General features: G+C 54.1%; 1 long non-coding RNA gene across 6 annotated transcripts in view; it reads right to left on the bottom strand.

The window, feature by feature from the left end:
• Positions 1-319: 319 nt before the first annotated feature.
• Positions 320-19787, bottom strand: part of LOC117068914 — a 50373-nt gene continuing 30905 nt past the window's right edge. For 5 of the 6 annotated variants that reach the window (XR_004431296.1, XR_004431294.1, XR_004431293.1 and 2 more), the window contains 2 exons: positions 2604-2689; positions 320-1943 (listed from right to left, as the gene is read on the bottom strand). This is a non-coding gene — a long non-coding RNA (uncharacterized LOC117068914). Of the gene's footprint in view, positions 1944-2603; positions 2690-4388; positions 4479-7321; positions 7420-8330; positions 8454-19787 lie in introns of those variants that run through there. The other variant, XR_004431298.1, reaches the window with a different exon arrangement.

The following is a 19787-nucleotide window of genomic DNA, read 5'->3' as shown; positions in this document are numbered from 1 at the left end:
ACTGGGGAGATAGGCAAGAAACCAACAAGCAAATTCATACGAAATGTGCCAAGTGGAGAGAAGGCAACCAGTGGGGTAATGGGGGTCGATAAATCCAGGCAAGTTGAGGGGAGGAAGTAAGGGTGTAGGGTATAGGGTGACCAGTGCAGGGAAGCTCCTTCCAATTCTTGTCGTTTCTCCAGAGGCCATGGCAGTTTTTATATTTAAACCAGCTGCTGATGGTGGGGGAACTCATTATTGAGGATTTCTGAGTTTCCAGCTCTGTGCAGGGCACTCTCATCAATTTCATCACATTGAATCTTCTCTGCAACCCCAGAAGACAGGTACTTGTTTTCATTTTTATTTATTATTAGTATTGTTATTTTTAGAGATGGGGCCTAATTCTATCACCCAGGCTAATGTGCAGGGGCGTAATCATAGCTCACTGTAGCCTCAAACTCCTGGGCTCAAACAATCCTCCCGCCTCAGCCTCCAGAATAGCTGGGACTACAAGCGCACACCACCATGCCCAGCTAACTTTTTAAAATTTGTACAGACCGGGGTCTCACTATGTTGCCCAGGCTGATCTCAAACTCTTGGTCTCAAGCAATTCTCTCACCTCGGCTTCCCAAAGTGCTGGGATGACAGGCGTGAGTCACCACACATGACCAGAGACAGGTACTCTTATTGTTCCCATTTCCCAGATGAAGAAACTGAGACCCAGAGAGATGAAGTGACTTGCCCAAGGTCACATTGCTGGAAAGGGGCAGAGCCAGGATTCAAATGGGGCCAAATAGGGATATAATCCAAGGGGAGATGGGCTGATACCATGCCTGGAAGACACCAGGGCAGGGGCTTGAAGGGGAGACAATCAAGCAGGGAACAGGGCTTATGTCAGAGCCCTCAGCAGCCAACAGGTTAAGGGCCCGGGAATCTGGGTCCCTGGCCCCAGATAGGGTGACAGCCACACCCAGGCTCAGCCTCTGGCCCGCGCCGCCTGCTGGGAACACACAGTCCTCAGGACTAAGAAGCTCAAAATAGAAAGCGCAGGACCTGGGCTGAAGCCTGGAATGCCCCAGGCAGGCAGACCATGACTCCTGGAAGGGCCCAAGGCCGCAGGGCTGGGGCTGGCGGGGCGAGAGTCACTGGTATCCATTTGTTAGAGCCTGCGTCTCATCTTTGTTATTCTCCTGATGCAGTTTCCAAGACGCCAGCTCCAGGATGTGACCAACCCGGGCTCCTCTCCTGGCCTAATCTCAAACCAGCTGTGTGGCCCTGGGCTGGTCACCTACCCCAGAGGACCTCAGTGTCCTTATCTGCCATCGGCTCATAGAGTTGTTCATTCAGGCAGTCAGCCAATGTGTGTCGAGCACTTACCATCTGCCAGACACTGTGATGGCACTGGGGCACACAGAGGACACAGCAGACAAAAATCCCTGCCCTCATATACTAGGTAGAAAGACCCTACCGTGCTCAGAAGGAAGTGGGGGGCGGTCAGGAAAGGCTTCCCACGTGGGCACCCGAAGGAATTGCAGGAGGGAGCCCTGTGGAAGGCTGGGAGAAGTGTTCCAGGTAGAGGGAACCGCCAGTGCAAAGGGCCCGGGGCAGTGTGGGCCTCAGGCTATTTCAGGAGCAAGGAGGAAGCCAGCGTGGCTGGAGGGTAAGTGAGGAGGAAGGCTGGGAGAGGAGACAGAGGGAGGTCAGAGAGGAGGCCCCGAGAGCCAAGGAAGGAATCCGAGGGTTTATTCTCCAAGCAACGGGATCCCTTAGAGAGGACTTTGCCAGGGACTGATGTGGGCTGGCCCACAGTTTTAATAGCTCCCTCTCGCTGAGTATGGAGAGGGAATTTCTGGAGGACCAGGGAAGAGACTTCTGTGCCAGCAGAGATGAGCAGCAATGGTGGCAGTGGAGGCAGAAGGAAGGGCTTGGGTCAGAGGTCTGTTTGCAGGAGGTGCTGGGAGGACCTGCCAAGGGAGAGAAGGGAAGAGGGCATGGGTAGGGGTTGAACAAAGCCCCCTCCACCCTCCAGGCCTCAAGGAGCCCCACAGGAAGTGGGTGGTCAGGTGGCCCAGCTGGGAAGGCTGACTGGTTTGTCCAGCCTGAAGCCCACGACCCTCTCCCCACCCTTTGCCCGTGGCAGCCCAGGGCTAGAAATGTACCTGGAATGTCAGCCACGAAGCCTGACCAGACAGTGCCCACGGGACCTGCCGGGGGCCAGGTGAGTACCCTGGCCACAGCCCTGCCTACATGGGGAATCTCTCGGACCCACTGACCAGGGTAAGTGGTAATTACAGGCCCTGGAGCAGAGAGGGTGGTGACCTCCAGTCAAGACACGCAGGGACTGCGATTCGCACGCAGGACCCCTAACCAGGCACGCCCTCTTTGTTGTTGAACAGGCAACAAACTGCTCCAGAGACCAGGGTGTGTCAGCAGAAAGAGCACTGGGCTGTGAGTCTGAGACCCCCAGGGCCTTCTCTGAGCCTCAGCCCCCTCATCTGCCAAAGAAATATTTATCCACGCATGCATGCTCTGGTTCCCGAGTGTTTACTGGGCACTTGCCCTGGACAGGCGCTGTGCTGGGGGCTGGGTGTACAGCAGTGAACAAAACACACAAAAATCCCCACCTGGGCGATGGTGACATTCCACTGGAAAGAGACAGACAAGAAACAGGATCAACCAGCAGGTTAATTTCTGGGATACGTGCTAAGTCCTAGGAAGAAATAAAAACAGCATGAGGCCATAGGAATGAGAGGCTGGTCAGAGAAGGCGTCCCAGGGGTGACTTTGGAGCAGAGGCCTGACCCTACACAAGGGTCCGCCATGGGCAGAGCTGGCGAGAGTGTCCTCTGTTCCAGAGGGAAGAGTGGGTGCAAAGTCCCTGAGGCAGCAGCAGGATAATTGGCGAGTTTATGGCACAGAGATGAGGCCACCGTGGCTGCGGGTGAGCAGCAAAGAGAGAGGCAGTAAGGTTAGGCGGGGCTGGGGCGTAGATCCTGCAGGCCCTGTGGGCTTCTGCTCTGAATGAGTTGGGAGCCATGGAGGGTTCTGAGCAGAAAAGGGATAGGATCTAACTGAGCTCTTACAGAATTCCTCTGGCTTAGGAAGTCAAGAGAGGAAGCAGGGAGACCAATGAGGAGACCACTGCAAACATCCATCCCAACTGGACCAGGGCAGGGCAGGGTAGTGAGGTGGACTCTTGGGTATGTGGATGAGTTTGCTGATGGGCTGCCCATGGGAACAAGAGAGAGAATGCCGGTTGGGGGCCTGGGCAGCCAGGTGGCTGGGATTGCCATCACTGTAGCAGGGAAACCGCAGGTGTGTGGTGGGGGTAGAGAGAGCTCCCTCCGAGCATGAGGCCCCACCCGGGGTAAAAGAAGGACACCCAGTCCCCCACACCCCGGCGTTGAGCACAGATCGGTGAAGGGATTCTGTGGGCAGGTGGCCCTGGAAGCTGTGATCTGCAGGGACGAGGTGCCTTCTGTCTACCTGGTGAAAGTCCTACCAATGCAGCTCTTCTGGCCACCCAGTCTCACCCCCTGGGGAGCACACTTGGCACCTGTTCTTTGCCCTACCCTGAACATCCACTGGCTCCCTGGGTTGGTCCCGATGTGCATTTGGAATCTCAGGGGTGATGGCTGGGGAAGGTGGAACAACGCTGTACCTCTTTCCCACTCATCCCCGTCCCCCGTCAGTCAAACAGGGCTGAGGACTCGCAACTGGTTCTTCCTCTGCGCCCTTGTCCCCATACCACCCCCCAAAAGCTCTCACAGCGTGACTTGTGGGCTCTGCAGCCAGGAACGTGCTCTGGTCCTGTCATCTCACACTGCCCCATCCCCCTCATAGTCACTTGGTTTTCTGCACGTAAGTTCCCTTTTCATAGACAGAGGAACTGAGGTTCCGAGAGGTGGGGCAGGCTCCCAAGTTCACACTCAGGTTAAGTGGCAGGGCTGGGATTCACACTCAGGTCCATCTGATTCCAAAGCTCTCAAGCCCTGAGCATTAGAGCTGCTGGCTGAGGTCGGTTCCCAGAAGCTAACCCAAGATAAGGGTTTGGGCGCAAACGGGATATTTGGGAGGTGATTCTAGACACACTAGGAGGGAGTGAGGAAGCGACACAAGGAAGGTGGATGAGCAGGTCTCCTCAGTGGGCAGCAGGAGCCCAACCCCCAGGGGCCTCTGGGAGAACTCACAGAAAGTGCCTTCCCGCTGTCCCCGGAGCCAGAAGCAAGGAAGCTCAGTGGGGGCACAACCAGACCCCACCTCTACTGGCAAGGGTCTCTCACTTATTTCCCACACTCTTGTGGCCAGAGGAAGCCCTTGGGCAACAGATTCTGGATAGCAGCTGCGAGGGCGACCTCCCAGGTGGGCACCAACAGCTTCTGAGCCCCCAGCTTCCAGAACAGCACTCACCCCAGGGGACAGGATGATGTTCAGTGGGATGTGGCTGAGCTGCGTGACCTTGGCAAGTAGCTTCATCTCTCAGAGCCTCAGTTTCCTACTCTGAAGAAAGGAATCATTAAACAAAAAACTGTTTCACAAGGGTTGGTGGGGATTCGATGGGACATGAGGTAAAGGTCTGAGAATCACGTGTGGCACATAGGAGATGCTTTTTATGTATTTGTGGTTAAATGAGAGCACGCCTGGCATGTAGAAGCCACTCCACTATAATAGCTATTCTCATTATTATTCTCATTATTATTATTATAGTTTTGTTGTTGTTGTTTAGGACCTCTCCATGACCACCCAAGCCTAGGCCTGCTTTGTGGGGACAAGGTGGTGGCTGGACAGCCTCCCCAGTTTCCTGGGTCCCACAGCCTCTTGCTTAAGGCTGCCTGAACTTTGGGGAAACAGAGGAGGAGGAGAAGGAGGAGGAAGGGGCGGAGGCCTAGGCCAGGCCTGCTACCGGTAACCGCGGGCAGTGACCCCGCCTGAGAGGGCCCCATTCTTCCGTCCACCCATCGCCAGAGCCGCCTGCCCATTCCACACAGGGGACACTTCGTCTTGCACAACACAGGAAGGGGGAGGCCTGGGTGGCGGTGGGTGACGCCGGGACCCCGTGTCCACCCGGCTGCAGACAGGATGGGCAAGGGAGGCCCCACCAGGCTTCCTGTGTGCCGAGTACACTGCGCAGAAAGGAGAAGTGGGGTCCAAGGTCACTGGGAGCTCTGGGCAGCACCTTCCCCTCCCCAGCCCAACTGTTCCACTTGATCTCCCTGACTCAGGGGCCCAGGGTTCAAACCCCACCAGCTCAGCCATGTACCAGCTGCATGACTCTGGAACACGCAGCTCTCAAGGCCTCTGTGTCAGTCACTGCCTGGGCGTGGGGAAGGGAAGCCCTTTGGGGGCTTGTCATCATCATCCTCATTTCACAGATAAGGAAACCAAGGCCATGGGGTATTTTCTCTTTTTCTCCTTTTTTTTTTTTTTTTTTAGGAGAGATGGGGGGTCTTGTCCTGTTGCCCAGGCTGGAGTGGAGTGACACAATCATAGCCCACTTCAGCCTCAATATCCTGGGCCGAAGCAATTCTCCCACCTCAGCCTCTCAAGTAACTGGGACTAGAGGCGTGCACCACTACACTCAGGTAATTTTTTTTTTTTTTTCTAGAGATGGATTCTCACTCTGTTGCCCAGGCTGGTCTGGAACTCCTGGCCTCAAGCAATCCTCCCACCTCAGCCCACCATCACATGGTATTTTCAAACAGCATTTGTTATACTTGAAGATTTAGAGGCACAACAGGGGAGCGCAGACCTGAGGACCTACTAGGTGCTGCAGACACACAGATGAGGCCAGCATGGCCCCTATCCTCCATCCTGGGTCCACAGCAGGCATTACTAATCAATGATGAGTTTCCTTCCTAGTATTGTAGATGCAGTCTCAGAGCCCTGCTCAATACAGCTCTCCAGCCACAGTGTCCATCAGAGCACCCAAGGCCTGAGTCAGTGGGGAAGGTAGATCTGCCTGCTCCATCCAGCAACAAATGGGACCAGAGGAAAACTCTGCCCAAGAGCGAGGCTGCCCTCTGGCAAGCTACTTTGGGGTACTTCCTTCGAACTTGTCTCCCCCAACTGGCTGGGAGTCTCAGGCTCACTTCCTTGGAGGCAAACTTGATCTGGAAAAAGCAGCTCAGAGGAAGCATCTGCCGGCTCCCAGGCAGCCAGCCGGGCTGGAGTGGGGGGTGCGGTGCTGGTGCAGCGGCAGAGTTAGGAGATCAGCAGGACCCAGGCAGAGCTGGGGCAGGAGGTGGTGGGAAACAGTGACAGAGGAACTGGAGCTGGGTCTGTCCCTGGAGAGGAAGGGTCCAAGGCAGGGCAGGGAACCAGCTGGGACCCGGAGAGGCCAGGTCGCCAGCAGGTTGTGGGCCCCACCAGCAGTGCCAGGGAAAGTCCAGTGACCCAGAGTGCCCGGGGTGGGGGGCGGGGATTGTGTAAAAGGAAAAATGAAACGGAATGCAGAGCCCTGGGCCTCCCGCCAGGCCTGGCCATCTCTCCCCACATTCGCTGGCATCACCCCCGTCCAAGTTGCCATCCTCGCTCGCCTGGACATCTGCGGCCATCTCCAGCCGGGTGTCCCTGCTTCACACAGCCAGAGGGATCTGAAATGGGATCCTGCCCGAGTCTCTCCCCTGCTTTGACCCTCCAGTGACTGCCCATCCCATTGGAGATGTGATCCAGAGCTCACCCCTGGCCCTGAGCCCTGGATGTATGGCCCCAGCCTGGTCTCCACCACCCTCTCCTGCTTCTTTCCCCAAAACTTATACCCCGCCAGCAACACTAGTTCCTTCCTGTCCCTTAAATCTATCAACCTCATTCCCCGCTCCAGGCCTATGCCCTTGCTGTGCTGCCTGTGGCACCTTCCCCCATATTTTCCTTTGGTGGCTGCATCTCAGTGAGATCTCAGTAAATGCCCTCCCTCCAGAACCCCCAACCCCGAGCTACCCCAGACTCCTCCCCTGTGACCCTCCACTCCACGCCTCTGGCATGTGTTTGTAGTACGTATCCATGTCTGGAAGTGTCTGCTTATTTGTTTGTCTTTCTCACCAGAACATCAGATCCACAAGGGTAAGGACAATGTCCACCCTGGTCACTGCTGTATCCCCAGTGCCTGGCAAAGTACTGGACACACAGTAGGTGCTCAGTAAATATTTGTTGAAAGAGACTGAGAGGAAGCTGCTTAAATCAGCTAGAAGATTCTCACTGAGACCTTCTGAGTTCCCATGTGCCACCCCTCCCTGGGAATGACAGGCCGTTCTCCACCATATGTCAGTCCCTGAGTGGTGCACCATGTTGGAGAGAGTTCTGGTTTCAGTAGGAAAGATGATCAATTAGTAATGTCTACCACAAACCAGGAAATGTAGGGCAGCTCCAAAGAGATGTGGGCTCCAAAGGTGATGGGGGCATTTTTGTCTTGTTTGTTCATTGCTCCATAGTACCAGGACAATGCCTGAAATATAATAGGTGCTCAATAAATATTTGTGGAATGTCATATACACGGGTTCCTTATCTAATTGGCTACTCCTTTCAAGGAGAAAAATACCTTTAGCTTATTCAACCAACAACTGCTGGCTAGCCATTCAGCGAGGACCCACTGTGTGCTAATCTGAGAACATTCCGCAAGAGAGACTGCTCCTCCATTTACAGAACGGGAAGCCAAGGTCTTCATGGGACTTGATGGAGGTCACCAGCTGGGTTCAGCTGACCCCAGAGTTCTCTAAGAACCCAGACTCGAGGCCTGGGGTGGGAGGGTGAGGCCTCCCCAGACTCCTGCTCCCCACCCCTGGGCATCCCCAGCCCCCTCCCTAGGGCACAGAGGGGTGAGGACAGGCGGCTGCTGCTTCCCTTTTGGGGCATGTCACAGGGCTGTGGTTAAACGGAAGCAGGGCCACTGCCCATCCCGAACACAGGCCCCCGAGGGCCTTACCCTCCCCATTCCCTGCCCAGACTCTTCCCAGCTGACCATGGGCATCACTTCCCTGTTCCTCTTTTCTCTGGGCAGAAGGAAGCGGGTGGGGCCATGGGAACATCTGACAGACTCAGTTTCCCCATATGACAAGTGGGTTCAACCCCTGGCACCTGCAGGGGTTGGTCTGTGGGTGGGGGTTCAATGAGATAAATCATGAAAGACAAAGAGACAGTGATTGTTATACCCAAACGAGGAAGGCAGAGATGGGCAGAAGTGCCAGGTGACCCTGTCTTCTATCCCACTGACGATCAAATCCAGATGCCCACCCCTGGCCCCAGGCCCTGGAGTATTCAGGAAGAAGCTGGTGCTGCTGACTCAGACCCTCCCAAGAACCCCTCTGCCTTTGGCATAGAGACTGGGCTGCTCTCACTGGGAGTCTGTCCAGCCCCTACCTCGCCTTCCTCTCCACACCTGCCCCTCACTGCGGAGCTTCCGCCACGTGGAACTGTGAGCCTGTGAGCCTCTCCGACTCTGCTCCATTTCACAGCAGGTCCCTTGCACGTGCTGTGTCCACTTGCTGGAATATTCGTTCCTCCCTTTCTCATGTACTTGGCCTCTGCTCACCCTTCAGTTCCCAGCTCAGGTTCTAGGAAGTTTTCCCGAACACCCTAACCACACCAACCTCCTTCCCCCTTTACTGACCCGCAAATCACCTTGTACTTGTCACAGTCACAAATTGACATTTTGAAGGGTGTTCGTGTCCCCCACCGGCCTGGGAGCTTCTTGTAGGCAGGGATCATTGTCACCCCCAGCTCAGTGGGTGCTTCATAATATGTGTAGAATGGATGAATGAATGATGAAGAATGAACGAAGGGGACAGGGAAGTCATGTCCCCCAGACAGCCTCACCAGACACCTCCTGCTCCAGCCTTTGGGTCCTGCCTGCCCAGACCCCCTCCTCCAGGCTGGCTGTTTCTGCCACACCATTTCTGGTCCTCAAAATGCCCCCTCCCTCATCTCTCCCCTCACTTTCCCGGATGGAGACCAAAGGACTCTATTCTAAGGACTGGCCCCCGGGTCACCTGGAGAAGTGGTAAAGGTGGGGGGCCTCCACTCCTTATACCTACCAGGACAGCACCCCCTTGATCTTTTTTGTATTCAGGGCAGCCACCACGCAGGCGCTGTAACCAACGAGAATTCAGCTGCACACACTCAGCAAAAAGAACAAACACGGCTTTGGAGAGAGAAGAGCCAATTGCCAGGTGGCTGTGTCGGGAGGGGAAGATGTGGGCTGGTGGATCCCCCCAGGCCGAGTCTGCTGGGTGCGATTCCTGCTTTAATGCAGCCCTGTTGCTACAGTGTGGTCCCTGAACGCAGGCCACAGGGTGGCCCCATGAGACCCACCTGAAGCGGCCGTGGGATTATGCAGGCGGAATCTATGGAGAGACCATACATCCGCCTCGGTTAGAGGGGCCACGTCCTTCCTGTGGAATCCCCAAGGGGAAGTTGGCCGTGGTGGATTTCCACCTTGCCAGACAGCTCGGGTGCTTGTGCCTGAGTGAGGCAGGCCAGCGCTCGGGGTCCTCTGTTTGAACAATAGGTACCACAGCTCAGGAAAAGAGAAAACAAAAACAACCACCATCAGACAAGAGGTCCCCAGAGGGAACATTGAGCACGGACCAAAAGTTCCTAAATTCCGTTCGTCTCAACTGTCCCCTTCCAGACTCCTGGAGGTTCTGTGATATGGGAATGAAGGCTCCAGGCTCCAGTGCCCATTGCTCTGGGCACAGTGGAGGCTCAGAGCTGCTCTCCCCACCACTGGGACACCCACCATCATCCAGGCAGTGATCCTGGAAGGGGAAAGGCGGTGACTTCAGGCTGGGGGTCACCTTGGGACCCAGACACCGTCCCACGGACTGCATCTGTGGGAGGACCCACGGAGCCCGGCGCCAGCCGCTGTGTTCTGTGCACTGCCCTGTGCTGGCCCCGTGCTGAATAAGACACAGTCCCGGCTTGTCGAAGCTGATCTTCGGCAGATGTGGTAGGGGTGGGCAGGGCTACTTTCAGGGGTGGTCTGGGAGGCCTCTCTGAGGCGCACAGGCCCGAGTGAGGGGATGGGGCCGATCATGGAAAGATCCAGAAAAACAACACCCAGGAGATGTAGGGCAAAGCTCCATGTGTTCTAGCAGGAGGAGGGAGGTCACTGCGGCCAGGGGAGTGGGGAGGGGAGGTGGGGAGGGGGAAGGCCATTCAGGGCCATCCTTGGGGCTGGAGCAGGGACTATCTTTCTCTCTGAGGGAGGTAGGAACAGGGTTTGGAGTGAGGCAATGGTGTGATCTGACTTGGGTTCCAACAGGAGCCCTCTGGCTGAGGGTAGAGGGTTGTGTGGGGTGGGTGGGGAGGCCAGGGTGGAGATTCTGCCCAGGTGGGTGAGCAATGACCAGACAGAGGAGGGAAGACTTGTCGAGTTCTGGTTAAGTCCACAGGCAGAGCCAATGGAATTTGCTGATTGAATGTGGAGGTTAGAGGAGAGAAGAACAACTCTAAGATCTGACCCCTGGCCCACTGGGTGGGTGGCAGTGCTGTCTTCTGAGCTGGGAAAGACACCCATGTCTCCCAGTGGGGTGTGCCACTGGGACACCCATGGACAGACTGACAGAGCCTGTGTAAATGCATGAGGGACCCCGCACACCTGAGCTCATGGAGCAAGGGCCAGATGAAGGCAGAAGAGGGGCCATTTTCGAGGCCCAAGGAGGAACGGGCAGGGAGGTAGGAGGAGAACCAGCGAAACCAGCAAGCTGTCATCAAGAGGCTGGGGAAGGCTGTGCTCAAGGAGGGGGCAGTTACCCTGGGGGCAGACACTGCCAAGAGGACCAACCAGAGAAGGCCGAGCAAACCCAGGCCCACTGTGTCACTTAGGAGGCTGTCAGTGAGACTCCAGCTGGTGGCCATCCCAACCGTGCCCCCATCATCTTCGGAGCCCACATCTCTTTGGAGCAGCCAGACAGGCTGAACCCTAATTGGCATGAGTCAGCCACAGGAATTCCTTTCTGGTTCAAATGTGGACATGTGAGCCCATCATTCCATGAGATACCAGGGGACATCCACTGGGACATCTAAGAAAAATTGTTGGCCGGGTGTGGTGGCTCACGCCTGTAATCCTAGCACTTTTGGGAGGCTGAGGTGGGTGTATCGCCTGAAGTCAGGAGTTTGAGACCAGCCTGGTCAACATGGTGAAACCCCATCTCTGCTAAAAATACAAAAAAGTAGCTGGGCGTGGTGGGGCGTGCCTGTAATCCCAGCTACATGGGAGGCTGAGGCAGGAGAATCACTTGAACCCAGGAGGTGGAGGTTGCAGTGAGCCGAGATTGTGCCATTGCACTACAGCTTGAGTGACAGAGCGATACTGTGTCTCAAAAAAAAAAAAAAAAGTGAGATCCTGAAGGAGAAAGTCCCCTTTTCTGTCCATCTCTTCCTGGTTGGGATGTGATCATGTGGGACGTGATATCTTGAGCCACAGCAGGCACTGGGGCCCATGAAGAAAGAGAAGTGAAGAGATGCCTACCTACAGCCCAGGGAGCCCGCCCTGGAATGCTGGAACGGCCCCACATTAGACTCCATGTTATAAGATTTAATTAATATTTTTACTGTTGCAGTCATAGAAGATGGCCTAATTGGGGCAAGAGGAAAAATAGGAATGAACCTGAGACAGGGGAGAAAATAGAGAGAGGAGGGATGAGGGCTGGAAGGGGGTCAGAAACACCCAGGCACAGGGTTCAGATGCACAGCAGGCTCCCTAAGTGTGAGTTGCTGTTTCTGCAAACAGGAGGTGTTCCCTGAGCACCTACTCTCTACCAGGCACATTTCCAAGCCCTGGGTGTCCATCAAGTCCTTTAATCCTCCTAGCAGTGCCAGGAAGGCTTCATCTGCTCCCCACATCTCTGCTTCCCTTGCCCCATATTCAGATTCTGAAAACCCAAAAGGGCTCCCTCTAATGCATCTTGCCCCCGGAGAGCACTGACTCTCCACCGTGTCCCGCTGAGCCCCACTGAGTCTGGTCTACCTTAACTTTCCTGCCTCTGGGAACAGGGTACCCACGCTCTGCTGGCCCCACTTTCCAAAGCTCTTTGTCCTGGCACAGCAGGTGCTAAGTACCTCCCTGGACCTCCGTTTCCGCATCTGTAAAAAGCCACTAATCCTAGTTGCACCTCCTAGGCTGGTTGTGAGCCCAGTGCCTGGCCTGTAGTAGGACTCGGTAAGCATGAAATCTGATTATTGCCCACTATATTTATCGTTATACACAGGGCTGGCCCTGCCTCCTGCTGGAGCCATGGGTCTGTCCAGGTTGAGGAGCTGAAGTGCTTGGAGTGTCCCCAGGTCCCAAACAGGTTGCAGGAGTAGGAGGCGGGAGCATGAAGTCTCCTGGGCCCCACCCGCCACCTCGCCCTGCCTCCCCGCCCTGCCACCTCGGTCTCTGAGGACCCATTGTTCCTACCTGGCTCAGCTCCAGTGTCCTGGCCTTGCCACTTCCCTCTAGGAACCCCCGCCACCCCCGGTGCTTGGGCCTCCCCACAGGGTCCTAAATTGGGTGCCAGATGTGGCAGCTGTCCAGCAATGGGAACAGGAGCTGGAACCCCAGCTCTGCCGCGTCCCAGCTGTGTGACCTTGGGCGCTTCCCCTCTCTGAGCCTCAGCTTCCTTGTTGGTTAAATGGGGTGACAGGACCTCACAGGGCTGTCATGAGGGTTTTGTGAGCTCAAGGTGGCAGAGTGCCCAGCATGTAGTAGGGTTCAGGAACATTCATCCTAATTTGTCTGCTCCTCACGGGCCTAGAAGAAGAGCCAGGAATAGCAGAGGCAGTGGCCAGAACACTGGAAGGGGAGTCTAAGGCCAGGGTCCTGGCTCTGACCCTGCTGTGTGACCTTGGGCAGGCTGTGGGTATCTCTGGGCCCCAGAATTAGGGAAAGAAGTAGCTGGGATCCTCCTTCCTCCCCAGGAAACAAAGCAGAGGGGCGGTGCCAAGTTTTCTTTTCATTTTTTTTATTTTCAGCACAAAGAGCTCAAATGGAAAGCAGCTGTGGAGACAGAGAATCCGATTGTGAAGGCACCCGAGACCCGAGACTCCAGGCAGGCGGAAGAGGCAGTGTCTTGGGTGCTGGGCTGGGTAACAGAGGCCAGGGTATTGACCAGAAACTCCAACAAGCAGGGGACAGCTTGGGGGGTGGGGGGCAGTCTCCCACCCCTCCTTCAGGGTGCTGGCCTAGGAGACAGGAACCCCGCCTCGAGCATCTCCTGCTCAACCTCAGTTTCTGTGTCCAGACATGGGCAGGCCATTCTGACTCTCAGAGCCTTGGTTTCCATCTGCAAAATGTGTCCAGTAGTGGCATCTTCCTTCTAGGGGGGGCTTGGTGTGTGGTTAAGGTCTCAGGGCAGGCTCCTCAGTCAAACAGGCTTGGCTTTGATCCTGGCTCTTCCTCTCACTGACTGTGTGACCTGGAATAACCCACCTCACCTCCCTGTGCCTTGATTTTCCCATCTGTGAAATGGAAACAATAATAGAACTAACCTGCTGGGGAGAGGAACTGAGAAGACTCAGCCTGGCACCTGGAGCAGAGTAAAGACTACTGATTATTGTTGTCTTTCTTTCTGGAGACAGAGTCTCACTCTGTTGCCCAGCCTGGAGTGCAGTGGTGCGATCTCGGCTCACTACAACCTCCACCTCCCGGGTTCAATCATTGATCCTCCAGCCTCAGTCTCCCGAGAAGCTGGGACTACAGGCTCGCACCACCATGCCCAGCTAATTTTTTGTATTTTTAGTAGAGACGGGGTTTCATCATGTTGGCCAGGCTAGTCTTGAACTCCTGGCCTCAAGTGATCTGCCTGCCTTGGCCTCCCGAAGTGCTGGGATTCCAGGTGTGAGCCACCGCATCCGGGCATCTTTCTTATTATCCCAGGAGCTCCACCTGCTAAGGCCCCGTCCTCAGAAAGCCTCCCTTCCCCGAGTGCTGGTTCATCTCTACAATTTCCTCACATATTTCTTGAGCAGCAACTATGCTGGTCTTGGCAAAGCCAAGGTTCTATTTAGGAGAAGAAAGACATTAAATGAAGACCCGTGTGTGAAGGGCTTGGTGAGTAGCAGGGGCTCAGTGGCCCTGTTCACCAGCACCTACCCCCTCAGGACTCTTGCTGGGCTCTGGGGACACAGCCCTCAAGGGAGTTCCAATCAGAGGGTCTGGGTGGGGGTGAGAAATTGGTATGTGGATGAGGCAGTTTCTCACACTGTGGCAAGGGCTGTGATGAGGCAAGTCCAGGTGACCTCGGGAGCCAGAGTAGGTCAGGATGGGCTTCCTGGAGGAAGTGGTTAGAAATGAAAATAGCATCTATTCAGCATTATTATTATGATGTGCCAGACACTGTTCTCTCCTCAACACCCTGCTCCAGAAGGTTTTCTTCTCACACACCCATTCTACAGGTAGTCTGGGATCAAAGAGGCCCAGTAGGGTGCCAGAGGTCACGCAGCCAAGACATGGCAGAGCTGAGACGAAACCCCGCCATGGGACACCGCCCCCATGCCCCGCCACCCCCGACAGCGCCCTCCAAACTCCAGGCCTTTGCTCTGGCTCTTCCTTCTGCCCAGACCTTCCAGACTCTGCACTGTCTCATTCCCACTCTGTTGGAGGAATGAAGAGAACAGCCCTTGGAGGCTGCAGAGTGTCTTCAAGCCTCAGTTTGCCCATCTATGAAATTGGGATAACATGGGGCTTTCCTCTCGGGCTGCAGAAAGGATCGAGAAAAGGCTTATTATTCACCTAGGGCCTAGACCTTGGGAACCAGTCCCGAAGGACAGCTGTTATTATTGCTAATGTTGTTCCTATCACAGTGACAGCGCGTCCCATCAGGCCTGCACACCCCTATACCTCAGTTTTTCCTGTAATGAAACCTGCCTGCCAAGGCCTCAGTGAGGGTTAATGATAATCTTTAGGGAAAAGAAAATACACCCGCCAAGCCACCTGTGTGGCTGCAGCCCACCGGGGTAACCTGACGCCCCTTGCCTTCCCCAGACCCCGGGTCTTTGTGTGAGTCCTGCCCAGATTATTGTATTTGTCCAAACCCCAGCCAAGGCTGGCATGAGCTCAATGCTCTGCATTGTGCCAGAACCAGGCACTGCAGGCCTCACCCTTCCTCCCGCTGGGGATCCGGCCCCCAGGAGGTGTCACAGGGGAAATCGGAAACCCAGCAGGGCCCACCGGGGTGGCCTCCTGGGTGCCAGGCCCTAAGCTCATGCTCCTTGTGTGTCGCCTCATCCATCCTTCACGACCTCACTGTGCAGAGAGGCACATACTGTGCCCATTTTCCAGATGGAGAGAATGAGGCCCGGGGACCCAAACTGTTGCTACAGTTCATGCCCGTGGAAGTGGCAGAGCTCAGGTCAGGCTGAAGGAGGACCCGTCCCCAGGAGGGGGGCCTGGGAACCCTGGATCTTCAGCTGGAGCCAGGCATCTTAGGGAGTAGAGATGAAGGAAAGCTGAATCATGTGGCAGAGGGCACCATGGCTAAGGATTCCGCCCTGAGTTCAAGTCCGGCTCTGCCACACGCCCTGCAGAGAAATCTACTCCTCTTTGAACTTTGCTTTCCTGAACCAAAAAATGAGGGAGCAGCTGAGTGTGGCGGCTCACCCCTGTAATCCCAGTGCTTTGGGAGGCCGAGGTGAGCAGATCACTTGAGGTCAGGAGTTTGAGACCAGCCTAACCAACATGGTGAAACCTTGTCTCTGCCAAAAAGCCAAAATTAGTCGGGCGTGGTGGTGAGCACCTGTAATTGTAGCTACTCAGGAGGCTGAGGCAGGAGAATCGCTTGAACCTGGGAGGCGGAGGTTGCAGTGAGCTGAGATCGTGCCACTGCACTCCAGCCTGGGCAACAGAGCAGGACTCCATTTCAAAAAAAAAAAAAAAGTAACAATAAAAATAAATAAATGAGGGAACAATAGCTTCTTCTTCAGGCACTGGGAGAGGACTCAGGCCACAAGGTAGGCGAAACACTTAGTAGGTAGTAAGCACTCAATCTACAGGAACTTAAAAATCCAATCGCACCCTCCATGAGGAAGAGTCTGTCTCCTGCCTGCAGGTCTGAGATTTCAAAACACTGAGGAAATTTGGTTCCAATGGGACCTGGTATTTGGGGAGGGAGTTAAAAAGCAGGGGTGGAGAGCAGTTTTTGGAGATCACTCTCTCTAGGAGTTCCCTCCCCTGTTCCCAACTTCAGTTTCTCCATCTGGCCAGGCTCCTGCCCAGCCCTTCCTAGAGAGACTAGTTTTGGGGTTGATTTTGTTGCTTGCTGTTTTTTTCACATCTTCACATACAATCACTCAGTCTAGTGTGTCTCACATGCCTGCATGGAGCCATTGTGTGTGCACTGTTGTGGTTTGGTGTATGGTCTTCTTTTTTCATTTTTACTTTTCTGCATAAGCCTTCTTTTTCTCCCTTGTTGACCGTTGAGAACAGATTCTTACATATTTTTCTATAAGAATGAAAATCCCGTACAGACCATGTCTGCCTGGACGAAGGATTTCTTTATCCGTCATTCCTTTTACAAATCAGAATCACAGTGGGCATCCTTTTCTGCATCTTGTATTTTTTATTCAAGAATAACCACACGAGGCCAGGCACTGTGGCTCACACCTGTAATCCCAGCACTTTGGGAGACTAAAGCAGGTTGATCACTTGTGGCCAGAAGCTTGAGATCAGCTTGGCCAACGTGGTGAAACCCAGTCCTCTACCAAAAATACAAAAATGAGCTGGGCATGGTGGCGCGTGTCTGTAATCCCAGCTATTCAGACAGCTGAGGCACAAGAATCGCTTGAACCTGGGAGGCGGAGGTTGCAGGGAGCTGAGATCATGCCACTGCACTCCAGCCTGGGTGACAGAGCGAGACTTTCTCTCCAAAAAAAAAAATATACACACACACACACACACACACACACACACACACACACAAAACAAGTCAATTACCAATTACCATAGCAGCACTAGTCGCAGTAGCCAAAAGGTGGAAAGAACCCAGCTGTCCATCAGTCAATGAATGGATATGCAAAATGTGATCTATCCATACAACAGTATTTGATTGTTTTTTAAAAAATGAAGTACTGGTGGGGCACAGTGGCTCACAACTGAAATCCCAGCACTCTGGGAGGTCAGGGTGGGTGATCACCTGAGGTCAGGAGTTCGAGACCAGCCTGGCCAACATGGAGAAATCCCGTCTCTACTAAAAGCACAAAACTTAGCTGGACATGGTGGCACACGCCTGTAATTCCAGCTACTCAGGAGGCTGAGGCAGGAGAATCACTTGATCCCGGGAGATGGAGGTTGCAGTGAGCCGAAATCATGCCACTGCACTCCACCCTGGGCGACAGAGTGAGACTCCACCTCAAAAAAATTAAAATTAAAAACATTTTTTAAATGAACTGATGCACGGTACAACATGGAGAACCTCAAAAACATTAGGCTAATTGAAAGAAGTTAGACACAAAAGATCATATATTGTATGATACTGTTTATATGAAATCTCCAGTATAGATAAACCCATAGAGACAGAAAGAAGACTGACAGTTGCCAGGAACTGGGGAGAGGCAGGAATGAGGAGTGACTGTTTAATGGGTACATGGTCTCCTTTGGGTGATTGAAATGTTTTGGGTCCTAGGACGGTGGCTCATGCCTGTAATCCCAGCACTTCAGGAGGCTGAGGCAGGCAGATCACTTGAGCCCAGGAGTTTGAGACCAGCCTGGGCAACATGACAAAACTCCATCTCTACAAAAAATACAAAAAATTAGCTGGGTGTGGCAGCATGTACCTTTAGTCCCAGCTATCTGGGAGGCTGAGGTGGGAGGATCACATGAGCCTGGGGAGGTTGAGGCTGCCCTAAGCTGAGATCACACCACTGTACTCCAGCCTGGGCAACAGAATGAGACTGAAAAAAAAAAAAAAGAAGGAAAGGGAAGGGAAGGCGAGGGGAGGAGAGGAGAGAGGAGGGGAGGGGAGGGAGGGGAGGGAGGGGAGGGAGGGGAGGGGAGGGGAGGGGAGGGGAGAGGACAAAATGTTTTGAAACTAGATAGAGGTGATGGTTGTACCACATTATGAATGGACTAAATGCCACTGAATTGTTCACTTTAAAATGGCTAATTAATGGTTCATTTAAACGGTTACTTTCATGTTATGTGAATTTTTCCTCAGTTTAACAACATACACATGTATCTTCCACCTCCTTTTTAAAACAAAGGTGGAATATTACATGCACTAATTTCGCTTGAATTTTTTAATTAAAAATAAAATCTAGAGGGAAAAAATGCTTATGTAACAAATAATACTTAAAAGCAAACAGACAAAACAGAAGGATCCTAGGAGGGCTGTGGGTCACACTTTTCAGTGGCCAGGTCACAACACGAAGGTGTGGCCAGGCCTGAGCACAGTCACTCATCTCCCCGAAATCATGAGTGATGAGTTTTCATTTCGGCTCTTTTTCTTCCTCTAGACACGTGTAGGCACTAGACGCTTTACACGTAAGAGTTTACTCAGCTCTTATCCCAACCCTATGTTTCCCCCTATTTTTCTAATGAGAAAACTGAGGCTCTAAGAGGAGAAAGTCAGGCAGTGGATGAGCCAGAACTCGAGCCCAAGCCCGTCTGACCCCACAGCCACACAGGCCTCGCTCACTGCTTCCTTGGGACACAGTAAGGAAGAGGAGCAACAATGGCACCTGCCCATGGGGAACTGACATTCTAGTCAGGGAGACGGACAAGAAACAAGATCAATCCATAAACTCTGTGGCCTGTTCCCAGAGGCTGGGATTATAGGGAGAAATAAAGGAGGAAAGCAGGGGAAAGGGTAGTGGGGAGGCTGGAATTTTAAGAAGCACTGTCAGGGAAGGCCTCGCTAGGAAGGTGAGGTCTGGGCTTGAAGGAGGTGAGGGAGTCAACGGGTGGCTTTCATCCATTTGGTGGGACAGCAAGCATGAAGACCTGGGGGCAGGGAGCTGCTGGGAGCTGGGGGCTGCTGGGGCATGAAGGGGAAGAGGCCAGGTCAGGCCATGGAGGGCGTGGAGGCCAGCTGAGGGGCTGGGCTTTATTCAGAGAGTAACAGGGAGCCATGGAAGGGTGTGGAGCATGGCCGTTGGGGGTCAGATTTAGATTATGAAAAGCTCCCTCTGGCTTCTTCAGGAGAAGATGGCAGTGGAGTGGGGGTGGGGCGAGGTGAGTGTGTCAACAGTGGTGGAGAGAAGCTGTCTGATGCTGGGCAGCTGGGGTAGGGGGCAGGGAGAGGACTTGGCCACCTCCCCACCACCTAGGCACTCCTGAATTGAGTCCCCTTGGAGGAGGCCAGGCTCTAACTGCCCCAAAGAAAGTGCTAAGAGGGGAAGCAGAGCTCTGCTGACTCATGGGCCTGGACCTCTCAACTTCCGTCCTGGGGAGCCCTAAGCCCAGAAGATGGGGTGGGGAGGCCTGTGGGGACTGAGAGCAAATAAATAATTATAACTGTGTTAAGGGATAGAAAGAGGTTAACAAGGTGACCTGACTTAGGTGGGGGTGTCATCAGGGAGGGCTTCCTGGAAGAGGGGATGTTTGAGCCCAAATCAGAAGAATAAGAAAGCCCCAGTTTAACCAGGCCAAAGACAGAAGGAAGAGCATCCCAGACAAAGGGAACAGCACTTGCAAAGGCCCTGTGGCTGGAGGCAGCCTAATGAGTTCAAGTTTCTGAAAGGAGGCCTGGCTGAGCAGAAAGAGACCACTGTGTGCTGAGCCCAGGATAGACAGCGGCCATGCCCCAGCCAGGGAACATGCCCAGCCCCGGTCAGCACATGGTCAGCTCCTGGCTCAGCCTGCTTCTGCTGCCATGGAGGTTTTGTTGGTGAGGTTCCCCA

The sequence above is a fragment of the Trachypithecus francoisi genome, unplaced genomic scaffold (assembly GCF_009764315.1).
Source record: "Trachypithecus francoisi isolate TF-2019V2 unplaced genomic scaffold, Tfra_2.0 Lachesis_group21, whole genome shotgun sequence".
NCBI classification, from domain to species: domain Eukaryota; kingdom Metazoa; phylum Chordata; class Mammalia; order Primates; family Cercopithecidae; genus Trachypithecus; species Trachypithecus francoisi.
The sequence above is the reverse complement of the archived record's forward strand: the minus strand, read 5'-3'. Positions and strand labels throughout refer to the sequence as shown.